The sequence below is a fragment of the Syngnathoides biaculeatus genome, chromosome 5, assembly GCF_019802595.1.
Source record: "Syngnathoides biaculeatus isolate LvHL_M chromosome 5, ASM1980259v1, whole genome shotgun sequence".
Classification (NCBI taxonomy): domain Eukaryota; kingdom Metazoa; phylum Chordata; class Actinopteri; order Syngnathiformes; family Syngnathidae; genus Syngnathoides; species Syngnathoides biaculeatus.
The window spans coordinates 29419289-29432066 of NC_084644.1; the positions used below are offsets into that span (position 1 = coordinate 29419289).

The 12778-nt window shown below is 41.9% G+C and overlaps 1 long non-coding RNA gene across 1 annotated transcript in view; it reads left to right on the top strand.

Annotated features, from left to right (window-relative positions):
* The first annotated feature begins 2252 nt into the window (after positions 1-2252).
* Positions 2253-12778, top strand: part of LOC133501340 (uncharacterized) — a 52281-nt gene continuing 41755 nt past the window's right edge. Inside the window, exons 1-2 of the long non-coding RNA XR_009795158.1 lie at positions 2253-2701; positions 2973-3031. This is a non-coding gene — a long non-coding RNA (uncharacterized LOC133501340). The remainder of the gene's footprint in view (positions 2702-2972; positions 3032-12778) is intronic.

Genomic DNA, 12778 nt, shown 5'->3' on the forward strand with positions numbered 1-12778 from the left:
GATCTTGTTTTTTAAAATAAAATCTACTTCCGGACCTGTCAAATAAACATCCAAAACAACTGTTTAATTTGCAGTTAAAAAAAAGAAGTGAAAAACTTGTTTAAACACCTCCGTTATAGAGGGGTCATCGTTTCATACCAACTCCGATATAGGAATTTTTGAACCGTGCACAAACTAGTTTACACCGCAGTACATATGTGGTTGCGTACCAAAAGAAGCCATGCTCAGTTCTTAACTTACTTATGGTTTTCATTTTTTTTAAACATTTGTGGCCAAGAAGTGTTTTTTGGTGTTTAGTCATTTTTATTTTAATAATAGTAATAGAATATGGTGCAATTTGATTGATGTACACATCTAAGTACTGTAAATCATAAACTGAGAACCTCCTGTATCGGACCACATGCTTTGTCCCATTATTACAGTAACATCTGCAACTATGTGTTTTCTTTAGTTTAGGGCTTTTGACAATCGGCTTGCTATGAATATAATATATTAAAATACTACAAATAATTTAATTCCCAAGAAATTGCTTGCATGGCAAAAAGCGACGAGTGCAACAGTAGCCCTGTATTTGGTAGGTGGATTCACTCTTCACATTTTTTTAGATTGAAAGACTAAAAAAAAAAGACAAACTGCATTATTGGTCTCCATTGTTGTGGTTTCCACACACTCAAGCAAGCCTGTACTCAACACATGTGCAAGTTCCATCCACCGCATTCCACATAGAAACTGTTGATGAAGGTTTTGCAAAACAATGAACTAAAGATGATAATGTGCAAAGTTTGGATCGTGCTTTTTGCCAGTCCGTGGATCTTCCCACGCGCAGGCCTCGGAGTTTCGCTCCTCCTCGGGCGCTGACAGTTCAACGTTACCCTTCTACAGGAAGCAACAAGTTCTCTTTCCTGACCGGGAAGTCTATCTGCGTTGCGCCACCCTCGGTCTGACATATTGAGCAATGTCCTGGTGAGGACGCGTGGCGGCATTTCGAGCTCAGATAAAACTCTGTACTGAAAGTGTCTGTACTAAGCCTTGATCAGTTCTGCCTGTCTCCTTCCTGTTTTTCCTCTCAACCCACACTGTTGTCACTCTGTTCAGGAAGCTGTAGGAGAGATACACATGACAAAGTCCCTCTTTATTAAATTGGCAAGTGTAGTGTATGTTGCACAGGGAGGGCGGGAGCGGGAAAGAGCCAGCACAACAGAGATGGGGGTGGGGACCTAAGCCATGAGGCTAGCAGCTTATCCAAGATCCACTCTGGGCTGATCCCCGAGATATTGCTGTTTGAAACCATGAATCAAGAACAGAGAACACGAGAAATCTGCTGTCTTGACTACACATCCATGACAATACCCTCAAAATACTGAAAAACAACACGTGCTGGTTTCTTGCTCATCAAACTCTCTTTGAATAGCAAGTGCAAAGTTGATACAGTAGCTGTGACAGGTTGGCTTCCAAATGTCTGATGGACCACAATGCTGCATGTAATGATTGGCATGCAACTCAGCCAAATGACTGGATGAACAGTGACTCAAAGAACAATTAATCACCATCAAGTCTGTACATTTAGATCCCATGCCAAAAGCTGGGGCCAACAGAGAATCACAAAAAGAGGACTTCTGTTCACATTGAAACCACAATAGTCAACATATGATGTGGTGGTCAGCTAGTCTGCTCCATGGTCAATGGGTTCTGGTTTCAAATCTCGGCTCGGCGCGCACCTGACTCACAGTTCTGAGGACCGGGGCTCAAATCCTGGGACCCCCAATTAGAGGGCACTTTTACATCAAATATAAATACAACATTGCTGCACTAAGTAAACCATCAACCTCCTACTTTGGTTCTTCTTCCCTTGATGAGTATTATAATTTCTAATGGCAGCAGACATATGCTACATTTGTCGCTGATAACCGGCGAGGACAAGATAAGACATTGTGCTCTGTGGTCAGGGAGTGTGCTCCACCGTCATACGCCCACCCACCCTGGTAATACTTCTCCTCCTTTTCCCCCTCTTATCTGGAGTGTGTTTTGACCTCCACCCTGTTGCGTGGTGTTTAGTCGAGGTGGGGGATGGAGGGAGAGTTATTGCTAACAGCATGAGACTGGGGGGAAAAAAGTGCAAGACCAACACTGTTAATGGCGCTTCCCAAAGCACTTCATTTGATACAAATAGTTTAGTGGAGCGCTGTTGCATAATAGCAGCCCTAAATATAAGGATCCTCAAGACGCACAACAAATTGCATTTGTTGTGTCACGACTCGCTAACATGTTCACCACTACAGTACACTAGTGAATGGTGTGCTTTGTCAATTTTTACTGCCAGGCCTCATCTTTTTAGCGTGTCCCTCTGACAGTAAATTGAACCACACTTCAACCCCTGTTCTTACTCTTCACCGAGTGGGCAGAGGAAGAGCCTTGATTGGAAAGGACAGACGGCATTTTGGAGAAAAGAATGTACAGCTGCTTACGTAAGCGACGGACGGCATGTTGTTTATTTTCACCACATTTCTGCAAATCATATGCTCCCTTTCAAGGGCTTGTGTGTGCCCTGTCTTCATGTTCCTCTTTTGCAAGGTTGTACAGAGAAGACAATCTACTGTTGTTTTGGGTAGAAATACTCGGAATACCGAGGACAAAAACCTCAGTGTTCCTCCCAGTTACATCATATTAATTCTTATGTGATGTGGAAACTTGACTTTAAACGGTAAGGGTTTGATTTGAGTTTTATACCTGGAAAATTGACATTCATGCTCCTTGTTACGGTTGTGATGTAGAGCAAATACTGCTTTGTATATTTATTTATTGAAGTGAACTCTATTTTTTGTTTTTTGTTTGTTTATTGGCATCTTATTTGCACAACTGCCATTGTATCAGCATTAGCATGTTACTGGTAACCTCTCATTGTTCAGTGTTTTTGTTTTTATATCTCAAAAGTATTTTGAGGGGGTCATAATGTTACTCTGTTGTCGTACTAGAATGGCTCCAACTTCCGGAGACAAATTCCTTGTGTTTCTGACGTACTTGGCAAATAAAGGTAATTCTGATTTGTGATTCTTATTGATTATCTCAAAGCAAAACGAGTTAGTATTTGGTGGAGAAAGCCTTGCTGGCAAGCACGGCGTTGAGACAATTTTTGTAGTTGGTCACCAGCTCTGCACACAGTTCAAGAGGTATTTTGGTCTACTTCTCTTGACAGAAACTTACTAAATCCTTCAAGTTTGTCTGGTGCATGGAAACTTGAAACTTCAGCTCCTTTCATGGGTTTTCTCTCGGGCTGAGGTCGGGAGACTAACTAGGGCAATTCATGACCTTAATCGTTGCTGCCGGGTGCAAACTTCGTAGGTCCAGTGATGATCAATTTCATATTTTTTCACAAATCCATACTATTGGTCTGCCCCTACAGCCCATCTCGAATTGTAGAATGCCTGAGAAGTATTGTTAAAACTGCCACATTCCTCTCTGTGCGGGAGCCATGCAGGATTGTATCACCTCGAGATTAAAAGTCTGGATGTATTTTAGAAGATGAGTGAAAAGAGTTACATACAATGGAGTAAGCCTTTTGTGAAAATGGAAAGCTGTAATGCTTCGGTGCAGAAGGAAGTGCCAACTACAAAAGCAAATTAGTGTTCAGATTCATTTCAGTCGATTACACTGCTTAGTCAGCTCATCGTTTTATTTACTGCCTCACTCACACCTCTAAGACCTTGATGTCCCAGGTTTGCCAGGGGTTGCACGGGGACAGACGTTGATGTGGAAAACTTACCATCCATCCATTTTCTGAGCATACGTCATGTAATTTTTTTTTAGCCTGACTAAACATTATTTGGCCGTGGTGTGTTCTTGATGCGCTTTCATATATGATAGCATTGTAAGGTGTGGAAACAACTTGAATCATGTTTGGTAACTCAAGCAAGATGGTGTTTTCTTGATTCCATGAAAAGTAGTGATTTTACAGTTGTGAGGTGTCTCTCAGATGACAGCGATAATGCACAGTATTTCTTCTACAGGCACTGCTTTTTTACCCCTGGTAGTACATCTGGGGTCTATCTCTGTTGTTCTTGGGGAGCAAAGGAGGTTTTCATCCAAGATATTACAATAGAACTCCGTTCATTGGGTTCCCAACTAAGTGAAGTTGCACTGAATCCCAAAACACAAGGAATTCGACCTCTATGCTCGACTGTGACGATGGTCATACATTTATTCATCCGGCATACAGTGAGCCAAATTGAGATCAAATAGCTCAACTTTTGTTTTATCTGCACCTTGTACTACATCCCAAACGTTCTCTGAGTTGTTAAGATGTTCCCTGGCTAACTGAAGGGGTGTCTGGTTATGTGATTTTTTTTTCTTTTTTTTCGAGCAGGGCAAACTTTCTTGCAGGAATTGCAAGATTCAGTTGATAGTGCAGTGAGTTACTGACTTGGACCAAATTGACTTCAGATCATTAATAGCTTCCTACCATGCACTTTGAGGATGCTCCCTTTCCTTTATCATGACCATCCTCATTTTACGAGGCAAGATCTTCCATGGAGTTCCAGTATGAGGGCAACTGATGGACATTTTGTGTGTCCTCCAATTTTGAATCACGGCGCCAATAGTTGTGACCAAGGTTTCTGGCGATGGTTTTGTAACTTATCCCAGATTTGTACAGGTCTACAAACTTGTCCCTAACCTCTCGTGAAAGCTCTAGTTTTTTTGGTGATTGAGAAATCGCAAAGTAAGAAATGGATTCTTAGAAAAGATGTTTCATACACATGATGATTTGAGAGCATCAGTATTGGTAATCTGCTTGAATGTGCACAGCTGCGTGTAGCAATGGCACCAGTCAATCTGTGCTGTTGGAGTTATTGGAAATCAAATACTAATTTTGTTCACAAAGCACAATATTTTATAGCAGATTTTTCTAGATTCTGAAGTGCCTAAATCTTCGAAACCTACGAAAAAACGCTTAAATCTTGATTTGAGACTTATTTCTACACTCTCACATTTGGAACACAATGTGAATGCAACTAGTCTCGTGCACTCTTTTTACCTAACCCCGTGACATTGGGATTTTGGCCCGTTTTACTGACGCTGCCACAGCTTCATTTTTTTGTTTGTATGTCTCTTGTGACATTTTTCAGAGCAATAAAGGACAACCTAATGACTTGAACACCTTCCTCTATAGACTTGAAAAGGACACTTGGACACCCCACACCCACCCAGTACACAGTACTAACAACATCACACCTCTGACACCCCCTTCTGTGTTGACCATCCATGAACAGGATGAGAGACTTATCTTCAGACAACAAAATAGTGGGCTCAGACCTTGTGTCACCTTTCTGCCTCAAAGTCTGGACAGACCAGCTCACTCCAGTCTTCACGGTGATCGTCAATAGATCTCTGGAACTCTGAAGTACCATGATCCCAGTCCCAAAGAAACGTGCAATCTCGGGTCTAAACAACTATAGGCCTGTTGCCCTGACATCTGTGGTCATGAAGTCCTTTGAACACTTCGTGCTGGACCACCTGAAGAGCGTCATATGTCCCCTCCTTAATTCATTGCAGTATGCCTACTGAGCAACCAGGTCTGTGGTCAACCTGGGACTGCACTTCATCCTACAACACCTCGATGGCTCGGAAACCTATGAGAGGATCCTGTTTTGTGGGTTTCAGCTCTATGTTCAACACCAGCATCCCCGACTCCTATTCCCCAAGTTTCTCCATTTTAACATCTTACCTCCCATCTGCCAGTGGATTAAAATTTCCTGACGGGCAGGACACAGCAGGTGAGGCTCGGGGACAGGACCTCATCCCACACGCACCACGAGCACTGAGAGGCCCCAAGTATACGTCCTCTCTCCGGTGCTCTTCTCTATCTCTACACAAATGACTACACCGCAATGTACCCAACGGCCAACCTGAGGAAGCATGGATTGCCAAAGGATCTGTTGAGGTAGTTCAATACAGCAATCACCCAATGTCCTTTGTTCATCCGTCACAGTCTGGTTCGGTGCTGCCATAAAAAAAATGACAGTTTGACTGCAATGGACAATTAAAACTGTCGAAAATGTTCTCGGTAAGCTCCTAACAACTTTTGAGAACTTGCATGCTACAAGAACAAACACAAGAGCATGGCAGATGCCCACCTATTCCAGTTTCTTTCCTCAGACAGGCTCTATTGAAGAATACAAAATAAAACTAGCAACCATTCCAACAAATAGTTCCCTCTTGCCCTTAACTTCTTAAACTGTTAACATACAATTCCATTGTAACATGTCACCAATTTTGTCTCGATTGTTGTCCGTCCACTTACAGTATAATATATATCATTCATGTACTCATTGTAGTCCACTCACCACTCTGCAGTATTTGCATCTGTTGTTGACTCAAACGGGCCACTCCTGCGTTTGAGCAGTATCTGCACCATTTGCACAATTTAGTATTCCAGATGATCACAGTACTAGTCACTTTAAACTGCTTAAATTTCTTGAAGTCTGCGCCATTTGCAAAATGGTCAATGCATCAGATTATTACTCTATTACTAATTTCAAACTGCTCTAAATTGCAGACTCTGCATGATTTGCATTATTGTCCCCCCAAACATTGCATCAGCGTTACAAAATTACCGGTAACTTGTCATTGCTCAGTGACTCTCTGTACTGTGTTTTCATGGTTTTGCCTCAAAAGTATTTTACGTTCAATGGCTGCCTCCAACTATCTGAGGCAAATTCCTTGTGTGTTTTGGAATACCTGCCACATAAAGATGATTCTGATTCTAATTCTCATGATAAAGTTTGGAAATACTGCCCTAGCTCTTGCACATATGGGGTTAGCATTGATTCCTTAATCAGTGGGGGTCACGGTTCTGTACCTGCTCCTTATGGAAAGTGCCTGAAGATAACATCTGCTGTGAATTGCAGCTATATCTTCTCCTTCTTTCCCTTTCGGCTTGTCCCATTAGGGGTCGCCACAGCGTGTCATCTCAGATGAACGCATATTTTTTGGCACAGTTTTATGCTGGAGGCCCTTCCTGACGCAACCCCTTCGCATTATAGTTGGAGAGAGAAGCTTGGAGCACCTGGTATTCCCAGGTGATCTTCCGTCCTACTACTAACCAGGGCCAAACCCGCTTGCCTTCGGGCGTTTCAATTGGGCTCTATATAGATGTAAAAATTAATTCAGATTTTTTTTAAATGCATTTTCTTACTGGTAAACCTTTACCCATAATCAATAAACAAGCATAAAAATTGGACACTTTTAATTAACTGAAAAAGTCAGCAGTGGATCATATAATTGTCCCACCACTGTAAGTCATACATGCAACAAGCTGAGCCTGTCACATGGTAGTCACGGCGCTCTGCACTCTATTGTTCCATGAGAAGGTCAATACACCGTGACAGAAAAAAAAACCCCTCCGTTTGTCAAAAAAAGTAGCCAGGATGGCAAAACAAGGCGTGTAAATTAACAACATTGTTTATTTTCACATGGGAAATTAAACCACTGGTCAATGAGAGAGGGCCCCTGGGAGATCCTCCAAGTATCCACGATCATAATAAAACAATACTGCATTTTGCCAATCCTGTCCAATTAATTCTGGATGCTTTTTTTCTCCTTTAAACCTTTTGTTCCTTGTGGTGTCATGTTGGGGCGTGACGTCACGCAGATGTCATTGAGCAGCTGACGACAGTCAAGTGCTGCGCTAGAATCAATACTGCCATTATTACCCGATCGACAGCTTTTAAGCAGGGCCATATTCTGTCTACATTACAATAAAATATCACAATGGTCCACTGGGGTGCCACTTTATGCGCCTCTCAGTTATCGTAAATTGCGGATGTCTAGGTCACTGTTATGGCCAAAAGTGTGTGTTTTTTTTAATACAGTACAGCAATTGAGTGATTACAGTGGAGGTACGATAAATCGTTAGCGAGTGGAAAACGATGTTATGTGTGTAAATAGCACAGTTACACCACAACTCATGATTAAGTCTCGTAAAGGCTTTAAAAAGATGGGAAAAGATCCTATGATATAATAATAGTGCAGGCTGATGAGGATTTGTTGTTTATCATCAACGTAATGGTAAGTCAATACAACATTTAACCAAGTAGAATGTGTTTTTACAAACAGTGACAACTTAATTGACGAGGTTTACGAGTTGTTGCTCAGTTTTCTTTTTTCTTTTTTTTGTGTGTAGTGAGCCAAAATGTGAGGTATGCTCAGGTTTGGGGGATTTTGAATATTTCCTTGACTCATTGGGAGGGTCAATGAGGAGAAGTTGTCAATCATAGTCAACTATTGGTCTGTGAAGCACTTTGAGGATCTTTTGTGATCAAAGATTATACAAAATAATCTTGGCTTTAGAAAAGGCAGCACGGGGGACCGCGACTGGTTTGAATATCTACCTCACTGTTCTCAGTACAGGGGTTCAAATCCTAGCCCCACGTGTGCATGTTCTCCCCGTGCCTGTGTGGGTTTTCTCCAGGCACTCCGGTTTCCTCCCACATTCCAAAACCTGCATTTATGGGAGACTCTAAATTGCCCCAAGGTGTGAATGTGAGTGTGTCTGTTGTCTGTCTCCATGTGCCCTGCAATTGGCTGGCAACCAGTTCAGGGTGTAACCTGCCTCCTGCTTGATGACAGCTGGGATTGGCTCCAGCACTCCCGTGACCCTCGTGAGGATAAGCAGCTCGGATAATGGATGGAGGACTTTAGAGAGGGCAGCACAGTGGACAACTGGTTAGCAGATCTGCCTCATACTTCTCAGAACATGGGTTCAAATGCTTGTGGGCGTTTCCTCCAGGTACTCCGGTTTCCTCCCACATTCCCAAAACATGCATGGGTAGGTGAATTGAAGATTGCCTGAATGTGTGAATGGTTGTTTGTCTTTGTATGCCCTGTGATGGCTGGTAAACCCGTTTAGCGTGTACCCTGCCTCTCGCCCAGTGCCAGGGATAGGCTCCAGCATTAGCGACCCTTGTGAGGATTAGCGGTTCGGAAAATGGATGGATGACTTTTGAAAGATGCACTACCGCTTGAATGAAATGAAAATAAAATGGTGGGCCATAAATGTACTCTAAAGCCCTTTCAAGTGATGATGCACTCTCAGATGTTTATTGACAGTCAAACATAAAAATACAAGATGAGAACAGGCAAGGGGCGGCCCAGCGGAGCATCACAATTATGCGGACTAGGGTTCAAATCCCAGTCCCAGGTGTGTGGAATTTGCATGTTTTCCCCATGCCTGTGTTGGTTTTCTCCGGGTACACCAAATTGCCCTGAGGTGTGATTGTGATTGTGACTGTCTTGATATGCCCTGCGATTGGCTGGCAACCAGTTGAGGATGTAACCTGCCACCTGCCCAAAGATAGCTGGGATAGGCTCCACCATTCCGGTGACCCTTGAGAGGATAAGTAACTCAGAAAAATAGACACGCAAGAACAACCAGAAGCTCACACTAAACTTTAACCAGAACCAGACTAGGCTCCTAGTGTCAATCAGTAGGCCAACTAACATACAAATCTACAGTACGCAGTTTCATGGTCTTTTGTTTCACACTGTTTTCAGAACACAACTGTGCTATTTTTCTTTCTTAAAAACAATACAAGTTTCAATGTTTTGGGGGGCTGCAACAGACTTCTATTTATTTTGGTGGGGAAAAATTGATATAGGAAAACATAATTGCCTTACGATCTCTGTCACAGCATGAATTATAAATAGGAATGTTCCTTTGAACCAAGCAATCATCATCACCACAAATCAATGACTCTGCTGTAATAACTGACAGATTGCATGAACGCTGAAAGGAAAAAAAAAATTGCCAATCAAGGTACAGTCAGATGTGCAGGAAGGTGGAACTTAAAGAAGACCAACAACCAAAGAACAACATAAGTCAGCCAGACACGGTCCTAAAAATGGATCTGTCCTGGCTTTTGGTGATATCTGGGCACCCTAATTTTGAGCATATGTTAAAGACATTTCCAAGGCAGTATCAGTCCTTTACTGATTCAGGTACCAGTTCCCTAATGTTTGCTGCCCATTGTTGCCACAAGAAATTTATAGCAAGAGCACTTCTAGTTACCGAGACTTGAGAGCGAGTGAAGTTTGCTAAATCAGAATGGGCATCAAACCAGCCACAGGCCACTTCCAACTTCAGAATTTTTTTTTCCCCCCGTTGCGCTTCCAGCTGGCTGAGCGCCCACATTTTCAGCAGAAGATGAAGTGGCTTTGCGCTTCCGCTGGCATTTTAGGGAGCTGTGAAGTTTATTTAAAATAATAAGTGGATATAAAAAGCGCCTGGCTAGTTTGCCAGCCCCTGCCAAGCGGACGGGAAATAAATTCAATCTCTGAAGTAAACAATCACCTTGTTGTGACGCTCCATTTTGCCACAACGGATGTTTTGAAACACATTTAGATTCTTCATAATTTAGCACTTTGCTGCATTCACACTGCTTTTCTTCACATGTATCACAAAAAGTGATAAGACGTATTCTTTTTTTGGACGGTGGGACAAAAGCACTTTATTACATACATTATTATGAACATTCCCCAGTGTGTCAGTTACACAACGTGCCAAAAGGACTCTGAATCGGGGGTGAGGTGCCCATGTGCAGGCCTCCTGGGGAGATTTCCTGCTGATGTGGTGATCAGGCATGCACACTTCCTTTCACACACAAATACCTTCAGTCAGGCCGACACACAATCACCCCACCCCCGCCCCGACCGCACCCCCGCTTTGCTATTACTAAGTGCCATATGACTGGAGTGATGCCTTGCCTCGAAACACAGTCATAGCTGTCTCGAATTACTGTCCCATCCGCGTTTCGTTCTGAAGTTGAAATTTATCACAGAGAACAGTATCAAAAATGAAAATGCCCAAAGTGGAGAACTACAACCACTTCTAACAGTCAAAAAGTTTTGCTGCTACTTTCAAAATATGCACAATTAGGCACAACCTTAGATCCAGTACAGGAATTCCATAGCTATTATTTTTGTGGATCCCGTTTGCAGGTCCTTGTAAGACTGCAAATTGTTAAAGGTAGACTGATGAAGGGAAATTGATTAAATTCAATTGATTATGAATCGGTTACCCGTTTGGTCTGTAACAGATCAGAAAAGAGAAAAAATGTTGATCACTGTAAACGGTGTTTGCCAATGTCTTATTCTGGTGATACACAAAGATAATCAGTAGGTTTTATTGTTATAATAAATATAGTAATTACTATGCACGGCTTTATTATTGTAATAAATATTAATATTCGCTGGTAAGAGACTGACTATTAGAGGATCTGGACAATTTTAGGTTAAAACGTCTTTAAACGATTATTCATGTAACGAAAATCAGTGACAGTCACTAACTTGTCAATTAGTCGTAACACCGCTATGCCCACTCTATAATCATGTAAATGGTCCACAAAGTGTAAATTCACCGTGCTGAAATAATAAGAATCAGCAAAAAAGTAGTGGTGTAAAAAATAAACGGGGCCTCACCTTTGCCTTTTCCATGGCAAATCCTCAGAATGATGTTTCCCCCACAAGATGACGGAAGCAAATGTCCTTCATCTGTTTGAGATATCTCTCCCCAATTGGGTCTCGTTCAGGTGAACTCACGAGCGAGAGTTTGTCAAAGTACGACCGCTGAAATTAGCCCGGAATAGGCACTTCAAATCATAATGGCTGACTTGGGCGTTTCATGTGTGGGTTTTTGAGACTTTTTCATGCGTCTTGTTATGACGGATATGTCCACCCAATTTGCACATTTTGTTTCATAGTTTCCAGGGGGAGTTACTGTGTGAGTTTTAAAGGGGTTATGTACAGGATGCCTAAAACATACAAAGTCCCCAGGACACGTATTTGCAGTAACTGGTAGGTTTTTGGGCATTCATTTGTCAAAGAATTCTATATTTACCTACACTGTAATCACTTAAAGGACCATATAAAAAAAGTTGTAAAAACAAAAAGCTGATTTTTGATTTTTAGTTTTATTCTATTTATTGATTTTTATTTCCTTTCCCTGTTATGTTCAATGTAGCGCTTCAATTTCTCCTCTGGGAATCAACAAATGATTACTTTATCTTAGTAATAGACAAAGATTCTTTTATGGCTAACAATAACTTATAATAATCTAAGTTGACCCAAGTTCTTAATAATAGATATGATGAATGTCAATTGCTATTAATTGCGTCTTAAAGGAAATAAAAGGCAAAATGGCATGCAGTACTTATTTGAAACCACCAGAGGCACTGTTGATTCACTCAACTTGTTTGCTGTCAAAGTCCACATTACGCTAGCTGTGGGAAGATGAGTTACATTCCTCACCATATTGCAAATACTCCAGGCAGCATTTGAATACTAAGTGCAACACAGGCGTGGAAATAGGAGTTCAAAACATTCAGTGAGAGCACAGATTGACAATATTTTACTTAAGTCACTCAAAGGCATCAAGGCACTAACCTTCACCCTAATTTTTTTCCAAATGTTCATGTTTTTTCGTGTGTTCTGTTCCCAAGTCCTAAAAATCAAGTCTTTACAGCTCTGCTGTTGGATGCCATTCAATTGTGCAGGCGTACGTGTTGAAGAGTGAATAAGGGAAGTGGAACTCGAAGGTTACAGCATGTCTAGATAGGACAGTAAAAGCTGTCGAGCAGCTCACCCGAGGTATAAGTCATCGTCTCCTTGTGAGTCATATCTTTGTCCCCGGTGCGGTACACTCATAACTGAGGGCAGCCAGGCTTTAAAAGAAAAAAAAAAACTCTGCATCGTGTTCACAATCAATGAGCTTCAAGCCCTAAACATGTTC